General features: G+C 42.4%; 1 protein-coding gene across 3 annotated transcripts in view; it reads right to left on the bottom strand.

Annotated features, from left to right (window-relative positions):
• Positions 1 to 22,411, bottom strand: part of pex5la (peroxisomal biogenesis factor 5-like a) — a 116,111-nt gene that overhangs the window by 71,862 nt on the left and 21,838 nt on the right. The gene's annotated exons all lie outside the window — the stretch shown is intronic.

Genomic DNA, 22,411 nt, shown 5'->3' with positions numbered 1-22,411 from the left:
AACAGAAGATGTAAATAAATAAGGCAGACTCTCCACATACAAATCTGTTCCTTCACAAACGCTAAAGTTCAGATTTCAGAGCAGAGCTGCACTCAGACCTCTGCTGCTGAGAAGAAGCGGTGCTTTGTCCCTGACACAGAGAACAGACAAGCATCTCTGCTGAATACGTTTGGACATGTGGTGGAATGGGCTAGCATTAACATTCATACATCCTAAATCTATCACATGAAGACATACAGTATGAAAAGTCTCAGGCCCTTCTGTATCTTTTATATTTGGTTTGGAAAATAAACAGAAATAGTTACGAGAATTTATTGAAAGGTGAAAGCATGTCCAGTCTACGTTCATTATTCCATCAGTTAACAATAATAACACCACTGACTGAAAAGCCCAAACTGTGACAGAGTGTGACGTATCATGTTTAAGTCTCTTTGGTAGTCTTAAGTGTGTCCAACTCCTCAAAAGCTGCTGTCCTACAGCGTTTAGCTGCATCCCTACTCCAACACAGTTGAATGAGATGGTTGGATTACCTCGTCAGCATGCCATCAAGCTTGGCAAAGGCCTGGTAACAAGCCATTCATTAGAGTCAGGTGTGTCGGAACAAGAGTGCATCTAAAAGCTGCAGCTCTCAGGGAAAAGCAACCTCTCTGTCTGACTCTCACTCGAGGACTGGAGTTGGACACCCCTGTCTAGTGCCTTGGTTATTCCTGTTTAGATTTTGATTATTTCGTATTTTCCCCTTTGTGTCTTTGCCCTTGGTCGATTTTGTATCTTCAGGTTTACTTAAGTTTTCCTATTGTCCAGCAGTAAAGCTGCTTTTTGACTTTAAGTTTCACCTCCGCGTACGAGCCTGCATTGGGTCCTTTCCTGCCTGCCTGCACGCAGACCGTGACACAGAGTTTCGACCATGTTGTACAGATGGCTGTACAAACTCATGATTAAGTCTGTCTTGGCCTCCTCTGTACCGTAGAACGTTTTGGTATTTTTCATAGATATGTGAAAAACCTCCAGAAAGCCCAGAGTACTGCTGAAGACCAGTTTGTTCCACAGTACTGTATATGTAAAATAATATTAGTCGTTACCTTTGAAAATACATTTTTCTCTTTGATGGAAAGGGAGAATGATGAGGTTCAGACAGAAATGCACCCCCTCCTTAAGATATTGATGTCAATAACTGACTTCCAGTAGTACTGTGAATAAGGCTTACACCTATAAATGTTACCATCACTTTTACTGCTGATATTTAAGCGTGACATTTCGTGCCATGTTTACTGGCCTTCATACTTGTTATGGGGATAGTTTCTTATAATGAATGGGGAACTTTGGCAGCAAACATGCCACGGAAAGCTGCAACCTGATGTGCTTGAAAAATAATTTAGGTAATTTATTGTGCTTACAGCAGCTCATCCATCACTGTCACAAACTATTGGCTCGCACGGTCCAGCGCGAGTCTTTGCAGCAGCAGCACATTAAGACGAAGCATTCCTTTGTTGGCGGCTAATACAAATCATGTTCAAAATTACTTCCTGCAGCTGAAGGAAATTTATGTTCCAGTACAAAAAACTGCACTCTACACTAAGGCTTGTCTGCTGAGAATATTTAGTACCCACTCGTGTTCCCTAGTAGTTTATAAAGACTTGAGAAATGTGACATTAAGTCAGTGTCAGGGTAGTAAGAGCTCTAGACATGTCTAACTCTCAAAGCCTAAAACTAATTTAAAGGACACTGTTTAGTTTGTAAAGCAATGTTCTTTTGTGCTTGTGGGAAATTATCTTATTCAAATGCAATTATTCAAATGTGCACATGATTATAATCCTGAAACACAGCGTGGTGGATTCATTTCTCATGTCTAATCAGGTTTTTGATTCCTTGGTTACCTCATTTCCTCCATAACAACGCTGCAGTTCGAGCCACTGAAGTAATTAGATGCGTCAATGGCTGCGGAAAAGTTGTTTTTTAATTGTTTTGTGTTGTAATGTTATCTAATGTACCATACTGTAGCATAGTGTCACAGTTCTATAATAACAAAGAAGTGGTTCTTATTCTGACAACTATAATTTAAAACATTTCAACACCTGGTAAAACTAAGCATTGTGTGTGTGAGTGATTCTTTTAAAGAGGCATATTTAATTTCCTCTACATGTTAGACATGAAAATGTGCAGCGCAGTCCTTTGTGTGTGGTTAATGTGCAGCCGGTAAACTGATTTGGGGGCTTTGACACATTTTCCTGATACATTTGAAAATGACAGGACAAAAATTAAAATGTAATAAATGTTTAACTGCATGTGTCTTCCTGTCTTTATGCTGAGCTATGCTATAACTGGCTCCTCTTCACCTGTACCAATCTTCATCCCTTCCTCAAAGTCAGATTACACCAATTCATAGATTCATTTATTAAAATAACAATAAAAGTAAATTCAGTCTGGTATCTTGTGAAGTAAATCAACTTATCCTGTTCAACCACACATGGCTTGGTTGGTGATCTAACTAATGCCTTGCCTGGTGATTTCACAGAAAGGTCTGTGTGGATTTAAGCTCTGGTGACGCTTTAAGTGTCTCAGTCAACAAAAGAAGTTTCAGCGATTCACTGAAAACATTTATGCGGCTGCATTCCCGCACCAGCAGCATTTACTACTGTCAGGTTTGTGCTGCAAATCAGACCCAAGAAAAACTGTTTGACTTTGCTTTAGTGTCACACACAAAGGACAGCCTGTCTTGTAAGGTCAAAACACGAGAGACAGTCTTAAGAAAGTGTAAGAAAGTGTTAAAGACTGGAACACAAAAGCTGCCAGTGTTAGGGCTTTTTTTACTGTTACATGTAGACGCATCCGCAAATCGCTACCTTATCGTGGTGGAGGGGTTTGTGTGTCCCAGGGATCCCAGGGGCAATGTTGTCCAGGGGCTTCTAGCCCCTGGTAGGGTCTCCCATGGCAAATTGGTCCTGGGTGAGGGACCAGACAAAGAGCGATTCAGAAGACCCCTATGAGAAGACCATCGAGGAACAGTTCACCCTGCCTGGGATAGGATTAGCCGGCCCCGCCCTGGAGCCAAGGGAGGTGGCTGGGCCTTAGTCCAAGGGGCCCGGTAGGGCACGGCCCGAAAAAGGGATATGGGCCCATCTTCCTGCAGACCCACCACCCGCAGGAGGCACCGTAGGGTTCGGGTGCTTTGAGAGTTGAGCGATGCACAGGAGCAGAGGCCCTGGCGGACCGACCCCCGGCTACCAAGACATGTAGATGGTTAAAAGAATGACCCTAAAGTCTGTGGACACGATCTATTATATTCATATACATTACTAGTACAAACATCTACAGACATAAAGGATTCCAAGCTTGTTTACCATGTCTAAGGAGGAATGATGCAAGGAAGTATAAAAAAGATCCTGTTTTTACAAACAATCTGATGTGGATAAGATAAAAAAAGCAGGGTCCCACTGAAAGAAAAATGTCTTCATAGTGCTATTAGAGACCAAATCCTCAGAGGCTCAATTTACCAGAGCTCAAACATGAAACCCAAATTCAAAAAACAAGCTGCTGTGGAGTGATGCTAACATATTATTTATGACAAGCCATGTCTCCCAACTAATGGTGGATCCAATGATGTTTACTGTGCTGCAGATGTAGTCCTCAATTTAACAGCAAAGAATTAATTAACTGCTGTTTCATTAACACTCTCCATAATAAGGTTAGATTTATGTACAGGAAAATCATCATTCCACAGTTTCCCTGTAAACCTAATTTCAGTGCAGCAGAACTGGATCTATTTCATTATGGGGAGGATGTGCCATGGCAGAGCTTTCACAAAAATGAAGTGACACTCTGGGAAAGGCAGAGGACGGTAATGCCTTATAATGGGGATAGATGGTGAAAAGCTGTCCCTGAGGGTTTACAGACGGCTGCTCCCTAGGACAACTGAGAAAACATGGCTTAAATGAAATGAGAGCAAAGGCAGCATGCTACTGAGTGTGCACCAGACTACTATGGCCCAATCACCCATGAATCCATCTCTTCAGCTCACACCGGTAACAATCAAATGCAGTCAGTGACAGGATGCACAGTACATCTGATCAGGGTTCTCAGGACTTCACTTTTGTCATCTTACAGCCTTATTCAACCAAAATGTTGCTTGAGATTTTCACAAATTTATGAAAAATAAAAAAACCTAAATACAGCACGCATAAATGCTCACAGTCTTTCTACGCAATTACAAACTCAAGCCTTTTGAGTATGACGCGACAAGCTTGACACGCCTATTTTTGGGCAGTTTCTCCCATTTTTCTCTGCAGAGCCTCTCAAGCTCCATCAAGTTGGATGTGCACAGTCATTTTCTGATCTCTCCAGAAATATTCACTTGGGCTCAGGTCTGGGCTCTGGCTGCGCCACTCAGAGACATTCACAGAGTGGTACCAAAGCCATCAAGATTATCAGCAAGGATGTCTCTGTGCATCATTGTATACATCTTTCCCTCGACCCTGACTGTTGACCATAATATCCTATTAGAGCGATTAGAACATGCTGTAGGTATTACAGGTACTGTGCTGCAGTGGTTTGTATCATATCTATCTAATAGACTCCAGTTTGTGCATGTAAATGGAGAGTCCTCTTCACACACTGAGGTTAATTATGGAGTTCCACAGGGTTCAGTGCTAGGACCAATTCTGTTTACATTATACATGCTTCCCTTAGGCAGCATCATTAGAAGACATAGCATACATTTACACTGCTATGCAGATGACACCCAGCTCTATCTGTCCATGAAGCCAGATAACACACACCAATGAGTTAAACTGCAGGAATGTCTTAAAGACATAAAGACCTGGATGGCCGCTAACTTTCTGCTTCTTCATTCAGATCAAACTGAGGTTATTGTACTCGGCCCTGAAAAGCCTAGAAATATGGTATCTAAGCAGATTCTTACTCTGGATGGCATTACCTTGGCCTCCAGTAACTCTGTGAGGAACCTTGGAGTCATTTTTGACCAGGACATGTCCTTCAACGCACATATTAAACAAATATGTAAGACTGCTTTCTTCCATTTGTGCAACATTTTATATTTTTTATTTTTTATTCCTATTTATTCTATTTATCCCCTTTGTATATTTTATTTATATTTGTTTCTGTATTTATATATATATGTGTGTGTGTGTGTGTGTGTGTGTGTGTGTGTGTGTGTGTGTGTGTGTGTGTGTGTGTGTGTGTGTGTGTATATATATATATAACAATTCTGTAACTGTAACTTCGGTCGTTGCTGTGCTTTTTTTGGAAATCGAATTTCCCAGAGGAACCCACCCGAGGGATTAATAAAGTTCTATCTTATCTTATCTTATCTTATCTTATCTTAACATCTCTAAAGTTAGAAATATCCTGTCTCAGAGTGACGCTGAAAAACTAGTTCATGCATTTATTACTTCCAGGCTGGACGACTGTAATTCATTACATGTAATTCATTACATGTAATTCATTACATGTAATTCATATTATTACTAGATATATTATATATATATATATTTTTTGCACTAACTTGTCTTGTAGCACCTTGGTTCCTGGAGGAACGTTGTTTCGCCTCACTGTGTATTTTTAAACTGTATATGGTTGAAGTGACAATAAAGTTGAACTTGAACTTGAACTTATTATCAGGAAGTCCTAAAAACTCCCTGAAAAGCCTTCAGCTGATCCAAAATGCTGCAGCAAGAGTCCTGACAGGGACTAGAAAGAGAGAGCAGATTTCTCCTGTATTGGCTTCCTGTTAAATCCAGAATTCAAAATCCTGCTCCTCACATACAAGGTCTTAAATAATCAGGCCCCATCTTATCTTAATGACCTTGTAGTACCATATCACCCTATTAGAGCACTTCGCTCTCGCTCTGCAGGCCTACTTGTTGTTCCTAGAGTATTTAAAAGTAGAATGGGAGGCAGAGCCTTCAGTTTTCAGGCCCCTCTTCTGTGGAACCAGCTTCCAGTTTGGATTCAGGAGACAGACACTATCTCTACTTTCAAGATTATGCTTCAAACTTTCCTTTTTGCTAAAGCATATAGTTAGGGCTGGACCAGGTGACCCTGAATCCTCCCTTAGTTATGCTGCAATAGACGTAGGCTATGGCGTATGGCATTTTGTCATTTCGAGTTGATTGGAGACCAAAACAGCCAATCAGATTTTTTTGCATCCAAGTCTGTGATTGGCTGGTTTTGTGGCACAAATATAACGGTGTACGGAAAGAGTTGAGCGCTCACAGGCAGAAATGTTGAGAGCCCAAATACAAAAACTGAGCGAGAGGGGCTGCTATTGTGCGTGTGTGCGTGTGTGTGTGCGTGTGCGTGTGTGTGTGCGTGTGTGCGTGTGTGCGTGTGTGTGCGTGTGTGTGTGTGTGTGTGCGTGCGTGTGTGCGTGTGTGCGTGTGTGTGTGTGTGTGCGTGTGCGTGTGTGTGTGTGTGCGTGTGCGTGTGTGTGTGTGTGTGTGTGTGCGTGTGTGTGTGCGTGTGCGTGTGTGTGCGTGCGTGTGTGTGTGTGCGTGTGTGCGTGCGTGTGTGTGTGTGCGTGTGTGTGTGTGTGTGCGTGTGTGCGTGTGTGTGTGTGTGTGTGTGGATAATAGCAAAGACGGAAATACATTTTTTGCACGCAGCAATAAATTTTGTTCACTTAAATTCAGCTTTTCTTCGCTCAAAATAAACTTCTCCTCAAAATTCAACACTTGCACCTGCAAACTCTTTTTACGTGCGCTCAGAATAGTGGCACAAAAATAACGCCATACCATTCAGTTAAAGAGTTGGTTTCATTAGACCAGAGACCAGAGGACTATCACGTCCGTTTTGCTGAGGACCATATAGGCCTGAGTGATGGAGTGCTTCAGAAATGCTTGTCCTTCTGCAGGCACGTGCAGAGGGGGGGGGCTAGAGGGGCTTGAGCACCCGCCCCTTTCCTGATAAGTGCCCAAAGTGCCCTTTTGTTGAGGCAACTTTTAAAAATTTTTTAATGTGTGTGTGCGTGCGGAGTCCTGTCTGTGCCCCTCAACAATAATATTTAACTATTAATCACAGTTTTGCTAAATTAAAGGATCTGGCTTGCATCAGTCACATGATCACATTTAACCAATGATCTGCCCTTGACGGCAGAACGCGCTGGTTACGAGCCGGGAACGAGCTCACAAAGAGCACGCGCATTTGTTGCGGTCCGGAGCTGCAGGAGAAACACAAGTTGACGCGACAAAACCAGTAAGTAGGTGTACAGCGTAAACTGTAGTGTGTAGCACACAGGAGTATTAGCTTATTACGTACACGTTGGTAAGCTGTCTTGTTGCAACTGATGAACTGAAACAAATGAGCGTGCTGTGTGTGCAACAGCGCGACAAACATTACTTGTCCTTGTATTAACTGCACAAGTAGTGCTGGTCTCAGCTGCTGGCTACCTGTGTAAGGCTGTCATGGGTCTGTAGCTCTGTCACCGTTTTAGGGAACATATTTAGTTTTAAAGTAAGTTACCGGGCTTTTCCTGCCTTTCTGGGGGGATTATATTTCACTAAAAAATGATCTAATATGCATGTCCACATAATAATGCATTATTATAATTATAATATATTAAAAAACACGCTGTCTTTTAAAGAACATACATTAAGAAGCAGATTATATTAGATTTATATTTTAAATAAGACAAAATTTGGATTTTACAGCAGTAAAAATAAGATTTGCCCTGCACAGAGTGGATAGTGAAACAAATGGAATCATCATAATGACATTATTTCATATTTATTACTTCCCCCTCCTCTTTGCTTTATTATTGTAGCTCTAGTAATAAATAATAATGTAAGGATTCTGGATCAGCACCGTGATGCCCATAGTATATACAGTATTCTGAAGAAGGTCTAAAATGTCACTGTGTGTGCGTGCATGTGTGTTTTTTATTTAGATGGATTTTTAAAAAAAACTATTACTGATGATATAACATTGTGCAGACATGGCTGGTAAGGACATGAGGAGGAAACAGTAGGAGCTGTGTGAGGCTACTAAAGGCAGTGCTATAACATTTTTCTGTCATCATTTTATTTTAGATTAAGTGTAAGAGTTGTTAGGTGTGGATAATTAGATTATAGTTTATTGCAATAGCAAGTTGTGCCTTGTTCTCAGATAGACAGCAAGTGGAGAGTGATATATGAAATGATGGGATGGAAGGAAGAAGAGAAGCAAAGAGTGATTCACAGGCAGAGCCTAAATTATTTCTCACAGTTTTTGTTGCCTTATGGTTCCAAGCGCTGTCACCAATCTTTGCATCTTGTTATTATCTCATGACACTTGTTTAATCAGCTACCATCTCTCCTGTGGACTTTTTAATGTCTACAGTCTCAGATCAACACAGCCCTGCCCTCCAGCACTATCAGCAGCAGGAGCAGCAGCAACCCCTCAACAGCAACATTGTACCCATCAGGTAAAACATAGGCTACGTTTGCTTTACTTGTTGCCCATATTAGATTCTTGATGAATGTTTGTTGTTGTTATTCAGCCTGGTTCAATGTGCCCCTTTTTAACTTTGAGCACCCGCCCCTTTAAACGTCTCTGCACAGCCCTGTCCTTCTGGAAGGTTCTCCCCTCTCCACAGAGCAACACCGGAGCTCTGTCAGAGTAACTGTCTGATTCTTGCTCACCTCCCTTACTAAGACCTTTCTTCCCCGATCACCCAGATTGGCCAGCTCCAGGTCTTGGTGATTCCAAACTTTCTTTTATGGATGATGGAGGCCACTGGGATCACGGATACCTTCAATTGCACAGAAATCTTTCTATATCCCTCCTTAGATCTGTGTTTCAGACAAGGGAGTGCCTTTCCAAATCATGCCCAGCCAACTGGACTTACCACGGGTGGACTCGGGTTGTAGAAACATCTGACAGGTGTGGGGGTGGAGAAAGGATGCACCTGAGCTCAATTTTGAGTGTCATGAAAAGGCTGTAGATACTTATGTAATTTTATCTTTCAGTTTTTTATTTTTAATAATTTTTTTGTCACTGCAGGAGGATTACTTCACAAAACCCCCAGAGTCAAGATCTGAAAGGATGTTATTAAAGAGAGAGTTAGAAAAAAATGTAAAACAGCCAGCTGACACACCACAATATGATACTAATACAATTACAACTACTGTTTCTCTTTTGTGCATTATTTTTCAGTTTTTATTTTTCTAATAAGATAAGATAAGATAAGATAACCTTTATTAGTCCCACACGTGGGAAATTTGTTTTGTCACAGCAGGAAGTGGACAGTGCAAAAGTTATGAGGCAAAAATTAGAATACAATAAGAATAAATACAGTACACAGCTGTACAGAATAGAATAAAATAATATACTATATACAGTAGAATAAAATAAAATAAATATACAATAAGATAAAAATAGAATACAAATACTATATACAACTGAGTAAAAATACAACGATGACAGAAAGGATTATTGCACTTAGTATTATATATATATATCTTTATATATATATATATCTTAGTAATATATCTTTAATGAACTTTTTCTCGCTGTTGTCTGTGAATTTACCCAGTGTGGGATTAATAAAGCTTCCAAATGTGCATTAGAAAAGTGTGTGGCTCTGACGCTCACAATGAAATGTGAACATGAAACACAGGCCGGGGCTCATAAAAGATTCACATGGGATCACAGAGCATGTAAAAAGCATGTCAGTTCAAGTTAGACTGTACAAGGGGGGAGATCGACATCCTACACCTGACCGATGAGTATGTAGGCAGACTGGACACTGCATCCACTCGTCTGTAAGTACTTGTAAACTGGTGAGAGAAACAGCTGAGAAAGTGTCAGCCTCACTGTGAAAGGTGGCTGGATGGTATTCATTAGTGACAGCTCTGGGCCCATCCCAGATGGAGTATTCACACGTGTTTGTTGGCAGATGAACATTTCATTAACTGGAATTCGATTTGGCAAAGAAAAATAAGGATTTTGTTGGTTGTCAGTGTGCTTGGTTGAGCACTCGGAGCGCTGGATAAAGCGTTGCTGTTTGTCATTATAAATGCATACATTAACATTTTTATACTGCATAACTCAGGCTACTGATGCTAAAGAACTCTGTGTGTGTGTGTGTGTGTGTGTGTGTGTGTGTGTGTGTGTGTGTGTGTGTGTGTGTGTGTGTGTGTGTGTGTGTGTGTGTGTGGAGGTAAGGAAACTGAAAGAGATACTAGGATTTAAATCGAACTGTCAATAAATGTATGTTTTGTTCCTTGTGATGTCTCTTTCAAAAACAACAGTAACTACTTTCATATGTATTTGGCTTTAATAAGAATTACATTTGTGAAATGAGGCACTTGGTTGATTGTTGCCTCATGATGTGTTTATCTTTGTTTTTGTACACTCTCGAGTAGTGACTCCACTCTCAGAAACCAAAATAATGGGCTTTGCTTTGACTTCCACTCTCTTAGGCAGAAGACTGATTTGCTTTTCTCCCCTGATTCTTTAAACGAGTCATCGTGTCAAAAAGGTGAGCTGGAACGACAACGCATCAACGTCCGTCTGAGCTTTTATGTCAGCACTATTTGATATAGCTGTACTAATATATATATATATAGTCACCTATTACTCATTGAAGCTACAGGAGATGTCAAACTGTGAAATTTGCAGTCAGATTAAGAAAAGAATAACTTTACTGTGCTCTCACAGTCGTTACGTTCTGAATTTCATAACCTTCACTTGCTGCTTCCACGGGTGATTTTGAATAAAGTATGGGCTCATTTTGGTTGACGAGTTCATTAATTTAGTTGTGAAAGAATGGCAGCTTGTGAGCTGAGTTGTAATGTTCAGCACATAATGAGAAGATCTTTTGTTCAAACCGATGCCAGATAAAGCGTCTGTAAGGCTTCCTGGATGACATGATTAAAACATTTGTACAACATGAAAACTGTTAATCTTTGTACCTCACAAAAAACAAAAGAGCTCATTTATCTTCTGATTCTCACTCAGAGTTTATATTCTGTCATAAGCAAAGCTGTGGCAAAGGTTAAGGACAGTTTTGTGACCTTAAGGAAAGCTTTACATTTAATGTTGCACTATCCACCTTTCATAACACTTTGTAGGCAGACACAACAGTGGAGCTGTGCAGGTATGTCTCCTGTTAGCTGCACCGTGTTGCTGATGAGAGTCACACAACAAAGAGTTTTTTCCCCACATAAAAGTAATGTAGACTTAATCAGGGTATATACGTATTTGTTGTTACCAGTTAAAGTTAAACGATACCAGTGACGTTCCACCAGGGAAAGCAAAGCAGGCACTGCTTGCCCAGAAAAATCTAAAATAGACATAAATTACAGTGTTATTCACAAACTTAAAGCATTTCAAACAGTGTTCAGTCTCATAAGCTTCCATCATCCTGTGGATATAGATGTGTATTATGTGGAATAGGTTAGACTGTGCTTGTCTTCCATTCCACTGGAATCTGTAGCACAGGTCTGTTTCATGAGTGTGTCTGTGTGCCCCTTTAACATAGCCTGAGCTTGCCAAGTTGAGAGCCAGCAGCTTCTTCTGGCTGTTTGTGCCAGGCTGTTGTAGGTAAAGCCCCGTGTCTCTGACAGGAAACACAGGGGAGACTACCATGCTAGACAAGGCGCTGCTGGCTCTGGCTTCACTGCTCTGAGATCAGATATTATCTGTGCATTTGTGGAAAGAAAATTACATTAGCAAGCATTCTGAGATTTATTGTCTTAACATGTCGCTTTGCTCTTACTAACTACCTTGACCATCAATGTAAGCAGAGAAGTCACTGATAGGGAAGGCCAAAAGTCACATATAATGTCGACATAAATAGACTTCATCTCGTTAACTGCTTCACTGGGTATACTGGACCAAGACCATTTCATAGTAGGCCCCTACATTTCTGAGAGTCACAGTCAGCACCTCGAAGACATGAGCTGACACTGCTTCTGTGTTAAGCTGTGTTTCATGACTTTATCCCTTTATTGTTCCCTGCAGTAAACTTATACCTCTCTGACATGGTGTAAAAAAGTGCCATCAACAATGAAAAGGAGGCTGATGTCATTGCTGCATGTTGGATACCTGCAGTCTAGTTTGTCAGTAGGATTTCAATGAAGGAGAGCCAAACTCCAGCAGACTACAAAAGTACTAAATGCAAAATGTAGAATGTATTAAAAACTGAGGAGTGATTTCGTAAAAGTTAAATGATTTTAAATAAAGACTGTGAGTATAATAAACCTCGCTTCTTACCACTGCACACTGTAGACAAAACACGGTGAAGTGAGATTATAAAACTAAACTAAACAGGATTTCAAGCAGTGAGAAACAACTGAGTTCACCTTACACGATTAAAAAGTTGTTCATGTGACAACTGAGGATTACGTGAGGAAAGAAGACTTGGCTGTCTAAGCAGTAGAAAGAAAATTAAATACATCTATGAAATTCCAACGAGTTATTGAATATAATACATTTGCAGTACTGAAGATAAAAAAAATAATTTCCCCTGGAAAACATAGCCATGGGAGCAAAGTGTTCAGTTTCTTTGCCTGCAGTGACAGCCTTCTGTTGGCTGCATAGACTTATACAGTGTTATTAGACTGACTTTATTGTTCAGTCCCCAGAAAAGCCCAAGCGACCTGGCAGCAAGGCTCATAAAAGTAAGTCAAGCAATGTCTTTATTTGAGCTGTAAAACAAATAATGGTGAGTCAGTTCGCTCCACAGTAGCTGCAGACTAACACTCAGTAATACCATCTGTGAGTTCCTGAAAGAAGCGGTGAACCTGTGAAATACCAGCAATTCCTCATGTGAATTTGCTTCTCAATGCACTGTGTCGACAAAGAGTAATGACATGCCGTGGTGGCTTGTTTTATTTTAAACAACAAACCCACTCACAGAGCAGGTGTAGTTGGTTTTTATAAAGAGTTTTAATGTGTGGTGAAAAGCAATGGTTTACAGTAGTGTTTATGGTATTTTCATTATTGTTCAGAGGACACTGACTGTCCAAAAATGAAAGTAAATTCAGGTTGACATAAAATATCCTCCCACTTTCTGTAACATCGTTCTTTACTGATTTCAAATACCTGATTTCTGTCATGAATCAGAAATCTGCAGAAAACTCTTTGATTTGATGTTGAAGGCCTGATAGACACCAGTGAGAACAATACACTAATCCAGACGTTAAACCCCTCCCACGACGGCGTAATCAAATGGACAGCCCCAGTCTCTCTAATTTACCATGTTCAATACAGCATAAGTGCTTACTCCACCTGTACCTTCAGCCAAACTCTTCCCTCCCTCATCAGTGCTCAGTATGCACAGTTTCACCAACAGCAGCAGAGCCACCAGCTGGAGGATAAAATAAAAAGCTGACATTACTGTCATGAAAGAGGGCGCCGCCATCTCCATTCCTGACATGTTTCGGCACATCTGTTGCTATGATTAATACGAGTGAAAATAGCAAGGGCAGAGCAGAGCAACACTGAAAGACTACTAAAAAAATCATTTTTTTATTCTTTATTTAACAGTGATTTGTAATTCCTCCTCTTCCAGGAACCACCTAGAAACACTCTGCAGCCCCTCTCATATCTCCACATATCCTGGCAGAACCAAATGCTCTAGACTCAGTGACCAATATGCTCTTTCCTCATTACCTGCTCCGTTAAGAAAAACTGTAGTGAAAGAGGACATTGAGCCTCTCTTGCCAAGCCAGCCCAAGTCATTACTTACACTATAGCTGTGCTGCTACTTGCAGCTTGGCCTGCAGCTGGTAACAATGAGGGATGATGGTAAAAGAGGAGGATCCCCTTTGTGCATTGAGCAAGAGGATACAGTAACCTGATTACTAGCGGCTAGCTGGAAAATAGCATTACATTCTCGCTGCAGACACATCTCAGTTCGAGCTGCTGACTGTCCTAGATCAGGGCAGCTGCACAGCGTTTTTTCCCTGTAAATGAGTTTGTCATTGTGCTTTTTAAAGTAGCTGTCATATGTGTGGCTTCTACGCACTCATCTACATCTGAGCAATTGCAAAATATGGCTTCTGCTTTCATTACTATTCTACTCCACCAAGATGTGTTTGATTTAATTATCCATTTAGAATAGGGGATGCTGGTCCGGGTGCCTTTCAATTATATGACAAAGATGTTGTTGAGTACAGTATTCCCTTGGAGGTTATTGCTAAGATGCAGACTGTAGGAAGAAAATGGATCATATTGTGTAACTTCAAAGCTGAGAGCTAATCACAGGCCGACCTTTTAATATTTGACTTAAACCAGAAAATTGCCTTTAATCACTTGGATACCTGCAATTAAATTCAGGCCCACACATTTGTCTGTTCTGTCTCAAGTATCAGTGGGACTGAAATAGACCTGGAGCTATTTAAGGAGAGAGAGAGGGGGATAGGAATAAAAGACACTGACATACGGCAAAAACTAAATCAGGAGTATACAGCAACCATAGTGTCTCTGAGCACTTTGAGCTAAATACTTAAGTCAGCATGAGAATAATGAGTTGCAAAGCTAACATGCTGATGCAATGCAGGCAGAATGTTTGCAAACATCAGCATTTAGGTTGCAAGCTAGCTGGATTCCAGATTTGTTTTTGCTGTTTAATAATGTTTAGTATACTGTAGGCTACAGGCGTAGCTTGTGGCCTACAGGCTACAACACACGGAGATGTTGAAATGCATCGAGGGTAAACCTGCGATGGCATTTGCCACATTTATCTTCTATGAAGTCTTTACACAGATACAGGATATTTATTGATGCTTTAGCTGCATTTGGGTATAAGTGCATATCGGGCACTTACACCCAAAGCGGAATGCGGCTCGGGCAGTGGCTGAAGCAAAAACTCGGGTGTGGGAGGAGTTCGGAGAGGCCATGGAAAAAGACTTTCGGACTGCCTCGATGAGATTCTGGCAAACCGTCAGGCGTCTCAGGAGGGGAAAGCGGTGCTCTACCTGCACTGTGTATAGTGCTGGCGGAGCGCTGCTGACTTCAACTGAGAAAATTGTCAGGCGATGGAAGGAATACTTCGAGGACCTCCCTAATCCCACTGACACGTCTTCCGAGGAGGAAGCAGAGTCTGGGAATGAGGGGAATGACCCGCCAATTTCCAGGGGCGAGGTCACTGAGGCAGTTAAACAACTCCTTGGTGGCAGAGCCCCTGGTGTTGATGAGGTCCGCCCCGAGTGCCTGAAGGCTCTGGACGTTGTAGGGCTGTCCTGGTTGACACGCCTCTACAATGTTGCGTGGAGATCAGGGGCAGTACCCCTGGACTGGCAGACCGGGGTGGTGGTCCCCATCTTTAAGAAGGGGGACCGGAGGGTGTGTTCCAACTACAGGGGGATCACACTCCTCAGCCTCCCTGGGAAAGTCTATGCCAGGGTGCTGGAAAGGAGAGTTTGTCCGCTAGTCGAACCTCAGATACAGAAGGAACAATGCGGTTTTCGTCCTGGTCGCGGAACACTGGACCAGCTCTTTATCCTCTCCAGGATACTTGAGGGTGCATGGGAGTTTGCCCAACCAGTCTACATGTGTTTTGTGGACTTGGAGAAGGCATTCGACCGTGTCCCTCGGGGTGTCCTGTGGGAGGTGCTGCGGGAGTATGGGGTATCTGGCCCATTGCTACGGGCCATTCGATCCCTATACAACTGTTGCAAGAGCTTGGTTCGCATTGCCGGCAACAAGTCGGACTCGTTCCCGGTGGGTGATGGGCTCCGCCAGGGCTGCCCGTTGTCACTGATTCTGTTCATAGTTTTTATGGACAGGATTTGTAGGCGCAGCCAAGTGGCGGAGGGCTTTCACTTTGGTGGCCTCAGAATCTCATCTCTGATTTTTGCAGATGATGTGGTTCTGTTGGCTTCATCGGGTGAGGGCCTCCAGCTCGCACTGGAGCGGTTCGCAGCCGAGTGTGAAGCAGCGGGAATGAGGATCAGCACCTCCAAATCTGAGGCCATGGTTCTCAGCCGGAAAAGGGTGGAGTGCCCACTCCGGGTCGGGGATGAGTTCCTGCCACAAGTGGAGGAGTTCAAGTATCTCGGGGTCTTGTTCGCGAGTGATGGGAGAAGGGAGCCGGAGATCGACAGACGGATTGGTGCTGCGGCTGCAGTGATGCGGATGTTGCACACTCCGTCGTGGTGAAGAGGGAGCTGAGTGTAAAATTTACCCGTCAATCTACGTCCCTACCCTCACCTATGGCCACGAGCTGTGGGTAGTGACCGAAAGAACGAGATCGCGGATACAAGCGGCAGAAATGAGCTTCCTCCGAAGGGTGGCTGGCCTCTCCCTTAGAGATAGGGTGAGAAGTTCGGCCATCCGGGAGGGGCTCAGAGTAGAGCCGCTGCTGCTCCACATCGAAAGGAGCCAGTTGAGGCGGTTCGGGCATCTGACAAGGATGCCTCCTGGGCACCTCCTGGGTGAGGTGTTCCAGGCATGTCCCACCGGGAGGAGGCCCCGGGGCAGACCCAGGACACGCTGGAGAGATTATATCTATTGGCTGGCCTGGGAACGCCTTGGTGTTCCCCCAGATAAACTGGAGAGAGGGAGGTCTGGGCTTCTCTGCTTAGGCTGCTGCCCCCTTGACCCGGCCTGGGATAAAGCGGAAGTAGATGGATGGATAGATGCATGGATGCATATCGGGCGTTGCTGTGGCGTTGGGATGATTTTAAATAACCATAACTGAAAACCGTGGACTTCCTGGTTGCATTAGAGGCAACCCTGTAGCCTTCATTCTTTCATTTCACAAGCAAAGCTGTGTTGGTCATCCAAAAACATCTTACTAACGGCCTCCCTGCCTGAAAATGTTCATATTGTTGGTTTGATGTTATGCTGCGCTACACTTTTAACAGCAACATCAATTAAAACAAAAACATCCTTAAGTCATTTTCAGACCACAAGCAACTGCATGACATCCTTGTTGACTTCAGTGCTCCCGTGGTGATACCTTTGTGCACACACACACACACACACACACATGCACGCACGCACACAGTAATCAGGTTGCCCAGACACAGGCCCATGGGGCCCTTGTCACCTTGAGTGACTTTGGCCAATTAAAGCCTTTGAAAATAGCAGCTGCAGGAACAGAGAATTGTTGAGAGGAGGATGAGGAGGAGGGGAGCAGATCCTTATGTGCAACCATTAGCACCACAACAGCCTCCTACCTGTTTTTATCCCTAGACTCCTTTCTTATTTATTCATTGGTCAAAATCCCGCTGACGTCTTTTTCTGTCTCCTGATAGCTTGTTTGATACTGTATGGCTTACTTAAACGGCAAGCAGAGTAGTAAGCAAGAGGCCCGTATATATTTGCTAACATATGGTAGGACTGGATCCAGATGATAGTTAGGGGAAAATGGCTTAGTTGACAGATGTAAGCTGCAAATCAGGTTTATGGTGTTGTGCATTTACTGGCAGTTGTAGGTCAAGCATAGACCTCCTGAAATGATGTTATACTTGCCCGCCCTCACCCTGATTACTGTGGTGTCACGCTGCCTCTCCTGAGGCCCTGACACCCAGCCCTACCTCCCTGCTGTCAGCCCACGATATCCTCGTTCACAAGTTCCTTACTGAACTGAAGTCCTGCTGTGCAAATGAGATTGGCTTATTGTTCGAGGACGCTCACCCCTGCTGCGAGAGGAAACGAATGCTCGTTCGATGGAGGTATTTACATATTATAATGAGGTTAGAATAAAATATGTACAATATGTATATACTAACAAATAAAAAAACAAATAAAAACAATACACATAAATCTTCAAATTAGGCAAAAAAAATTCCACCTACACAAAAAAAGCATTTGGTTTACAAGTAATTCTAATCTAAACTGAACTGACAGGCATTTTGTCTAAAGGACACGATCTGGACCGGCGCCTATTTGGGCTGATACTGTTATCAGGATAAAGTGAGCCAGGAAGCTTTTTGGGCTTCTGGTGTTCAGACAGACTCGGACAGAGATAAAGAAAACATTTTTAAAAGCTATTTGAGACACAGAACTACACCTCAGACTGCCAGCATCCTCTTCTCAATCAGTTCTAACTCTCTCTGTTTCATTTTATAACTTTGCTTTCGAGCTGCTCTCAAAAACTTGTTTTTTTGGTTGTGTTGTTGCTTTTTTTAAAAAATTAAGATAAAACAATAAAATGAGCTTTGTAGGCTAGCATTGTGCGTATGTTGAACAGTTACCATATTGCAGTGTTGCTATATGCTAACATTAGATTACCTCTGTGAATCTGAAGAGCTGAACTATGATCAGAGGGTTTTGGTTTGTTATTATCCCATTATAATGTTAGTGGGAGTCATCTCTACTTGTTTCTCATGAGTTAATTTTGCTGTATCACTTGTCATGATCGTCCACACCTTTTTTCAATAGGTTCACCTGTGTCTCATCCCCCCATTTGTCATCTCACATTAAGTACTCAGTGTATAAATATTAAAGGTGGGAATCATCAGAAGAATGGCTGTGTGTCTACATGTATGTTAGCCCTGCGACAGGCTGGTCCAGGGTGCACTGATCCTCTCACCCAGCACAGCCGGGACAGACTCCAGCCCCTGTTTGAATTCGGTTTGTGCCGCTTTCTCATCTGCCCATAAACTCAGACCTATTTTATGAGCTGTATCTATGACATCACAGTGTGTGGGAATAGGAGTGAGCAATATAGCCTCAAAATGATTTCATGATATTTCAGGGTAATTCGAAAAGTAATAAATGTCATATTTCAACAAGATATTTATGATGATGTAGAAAAAAAAATTGGACATTTTATCAGTGATTGCAGCCAGTAGCATTTATTTATTAGTGCAAAAAGTGAAGGGCAGCCTTCTTTACAGTGACCTACTGTCACTACCTGATTCAAAGTGTGAACCCACTGCTACAAGGTGCAGCACCATTATAATGCAATAATAATGACACAGCAAAAATCAAATACCTAAATTAACCTAGTGTTCCCCATTTCTTGCATATTTAGCAAAATATTGGAAGGAGTGGTTATTGAAGTAGTTTCCTTTTTAGATACTACACCCTCATCCAGTGGTGGTCCTAGCCTGTTTGGCGCCTTGGGGCGAACACTCCCTCTGCCCCCCCCCCCCTCCCCAACACACACACACACACACACACACACACACACACACACACACACACACACACACACACACAAAACATATTAAGGGTTGTACATTAACATAAAACTGTTGTCGAAACACAATCCAAAAGATTCAGTAAGCTACATCAGTGTCTACTGTTTACTATATAGCCAAGTGACTAACAAACGTAAACAGACGTTTTCACTATCCCTACTAATTGATGTTATCTTGTTGTTTTGGTCAGTGCTATCCTCTATGGGGCAACAGGTTCAATTCAATTTATATAGCGCCAAATCACAACAACAGTCGCCTCAAGGCGCTTTATAGTGTACAGTAGATTGTACAATAATACATACAGAGAAAAAACCCAACAATCATATGACCCCCTATGAGCAAGCACTTTGGCGACAGTGGGAAGGAAAAACTCCCTTTTAACAGGAAGAAACCTCTGGCAGAACCAGGCTCAGGGAGGGGCGGGGCTATCTGCTGTGATTGGTTGGGGTGAGAGAAGGAAGGTTGAGGGTCACAGATGCCAACAGACTAAATTTACTGATCCACAAGGCCACTAATGTTGTGGGGATGGAGCTGGACTCCGTTAGGGTGGTGTCTGAGAGGCAGATGTTGTCCAAGATAAAGACAATGTTGGATAATACCTCCCACCCACTCCATGACATGACATGCTGGCTCGTCACAGAAGCACGTTCAGTGAGAGACTGAGATTACCCACAATGCACCACTGACCGACACAGGAAATTATTCCTGCCTGTGGCTCCCTGTACAACTCCTCCATCTAACACACTGCAAACACTGCAATAGTTACACCCTTTTTACACACGCTCTTTTCTACTCTGAAATATTCTCGGCAGTTTTCTTGATATTTATTTATAATCCCCTCTGTTAATCCTTGACATTTATAATTGAGTGATCTCTATATATTAGTGCTATTTCTTAAATGTGTAAAATCTGCAACATAGTATTGTTTGGAGTTTAGTCTGTTACTGTTACTATTTTTACCATTTCTTCTTGGACCAACTGTAACCCGAGGATCACCACAACATAACCTAACAGACCTACACCTTAGTTCACAGATTGGCTTTTTCTGGGTTTATTTCTGGGATTTCGCACAACCCAGGATTCAAATCATGAATACATAATGGGCTTGGATTTACAACATTATGATTGAAATGTGCTCTATTCGGAAGCAGCCGGCCCCGCCCCTTTCGACGGGTTGTGTGTGAGACTTCAAATCATCAAACTGTAAATTATAAATTTTAAATTGTTATTGAGCCCTTTACCCCTGATCTTAAAGTGTGTATTTATTTTCTTACTCTTCTTATATATATTACTGGACTGTATGTAGCGGAGATCACAATAAAGTTTACTTTGATTTCAGCAGCGAGCAGGCGCACCGAGGGCTCTTGCGCTCACTTTTTGCATACAGAATTTTGAAAAAACATCGGTGCAAATTATAAGTCTGTATCATAATGTCTGGTGTTTTCGTGTTTGTTGGTTTGTTTTTATTTTGTTTTATTTTGCGAGTTGGTTATTGGATGCCGCTCCAGCCAGCCAGAGAATCCCCCCCGCCCCGCCCTCTCCTCCCTGTGCCGCAAGCAGCAGGCGCACCTTGCAAACGGAGGGCGCCCTTACTCCCAGCAAATGGGCGATAGAAAACCGATCGGTGCCTATGCCATCCCCAATATACGCTGGCATGACGTCAGGGCACTGATGCCTGTGATGCCGCCCCCCCACCACGATGCCTCCCTGGGCAACCACCCATGTTGCCCGTATCAAAAACCGCTACTGCCCTCATCTGAGGTTTTTAGCTCTGATGTGTCTCTGATTGCCGTGCACGCAACTGAACATAAATGCATGCATTATTGCTGATATCATGAAAAAATGTGTTCTGGTATTAGTGCGAACAAAATGATTATTTACTTCCATATAGCACTCCTAACAATCCCATATGTAATAACCATCTGCTTTGTCCCATCTATGTTTAAAGAACTATCCAAAAGAAGTCCATACATTTCATTTAACTGCAGATTGCTGATTTCTTCCTCTGATGCTTCCATCTTTGCTTTACATCTGTTTAAAAAAAATGTTGATTATATTATTCCACAACTAAAAAGATATTTATGATAAGATGTAAGATATTTGTTGCCCCTGCATCTTTGCAATATTGCCAAGCAAAACATTGTGATACTGCACTTTATTGATTTTATTTTCCTGTCCTGTGTACCCTTTGTTAAAACATCTGTGTATGTGCTACTTTGTAATATTTGCTCTTCCCATCATGCTTTCTCTGGTTTTCTCTCTGTATTTTTGTATTTTTGTATTCTTGTTATCTTTTGGACTTATTTTCAGTGTTTTAATTGGCTTTTTTGGTTTCTCTGCCCTGGCTATAAATAGTTTTATGAAATCTGAAAAGTAAAATATTTTCCTAGCACAGCTCAGGAGAGGAATCGTCAAGGCTTCATATATCACCCTCAGACTGCTGGGACAGGCTGCAGCCCCCACTCCCGTGGTCCTCAGTTGGATAAGTGGTTAAGAAAATGGATGGAAGTGAAGGGCCTAAAACGCTGTGCAAACATAATGTAAAGGCATATCCAGGTGGACCATTAAGCAGTCATCATGCACTTAGCAAATCATTGTAGTTACTGATGCTTTAAAAACATTTACTGGACGAGTTCAGTAGATCCAGTTGGCGTGAGCCACCGAGTGAAGCGGGTGACCTCACGTGCTCTTTAAAGTGGAAAGTTTGTGGACATACTTACAGGATTTAGAATTGGGAGCACTTGTAGGTACATGAATGAAAAAGTAGTACAATGAATGAACATATAGACTTCCTCACAGTGACAGAAGATCATACAAAGTCATTTCATTTTACGAAAGGGTGCACTCAGCTGTCTAATGGCCCTATTGTGATCATCTCATTGTAATAGTACAAATCTGTCAAAACAAAGTAGGCCCCATGGAGAGGAGCACACCTTAAGCTGCCAGCTGTTATAGATGGCTCTCTATTGTGACAATGTTTCACAATGGGCAACAATTGCTTCTCTTTCAACATGTCTGTGTGGCTGTCTGAGTGCGTGTATATGTGCGGGTTTGGGGAGGTGTGCAAGTCAGTGTTGGTACACCTGACCCTGTGTGATAAAGAGGCACCGTGACAAAGACAGAAAGAGAGAGACATGCCCACAGGCAGCTCATTACACGTCTACCACAATGATAAGAGATCTGTCAAATGATGAATGCCCTCTCACACTACCATTGATCTCGGTGGATGCAGGAAACCATCTAAAAACTGCATGACATCACTGGCTAACCCAAAGAGCAATACATGGCCACAAATCTCTGTGACTTCTTATGAGCTC

The sequence above is a fragment of the Rhamphochromis sp. 'chilingali' genome, assembly GCF_963969265.1.
Source record: "Rhamphochromis sp. 'chilingali' genome assembly, chromosome: 3".
Classification (NCBI taxonomy): Eukaryota; Metazoa; Chordata; class Actinopteri; order Cichliformes; family Cichlidae; genus Rhamphochromis; species Rhamphochromis sp. 'chilingali'.
The sequence above is the reverse complement of the archived record's forward strand: the minus strand, read 5'-3'. Positions and strand labels throughout refer to the sequence as shown.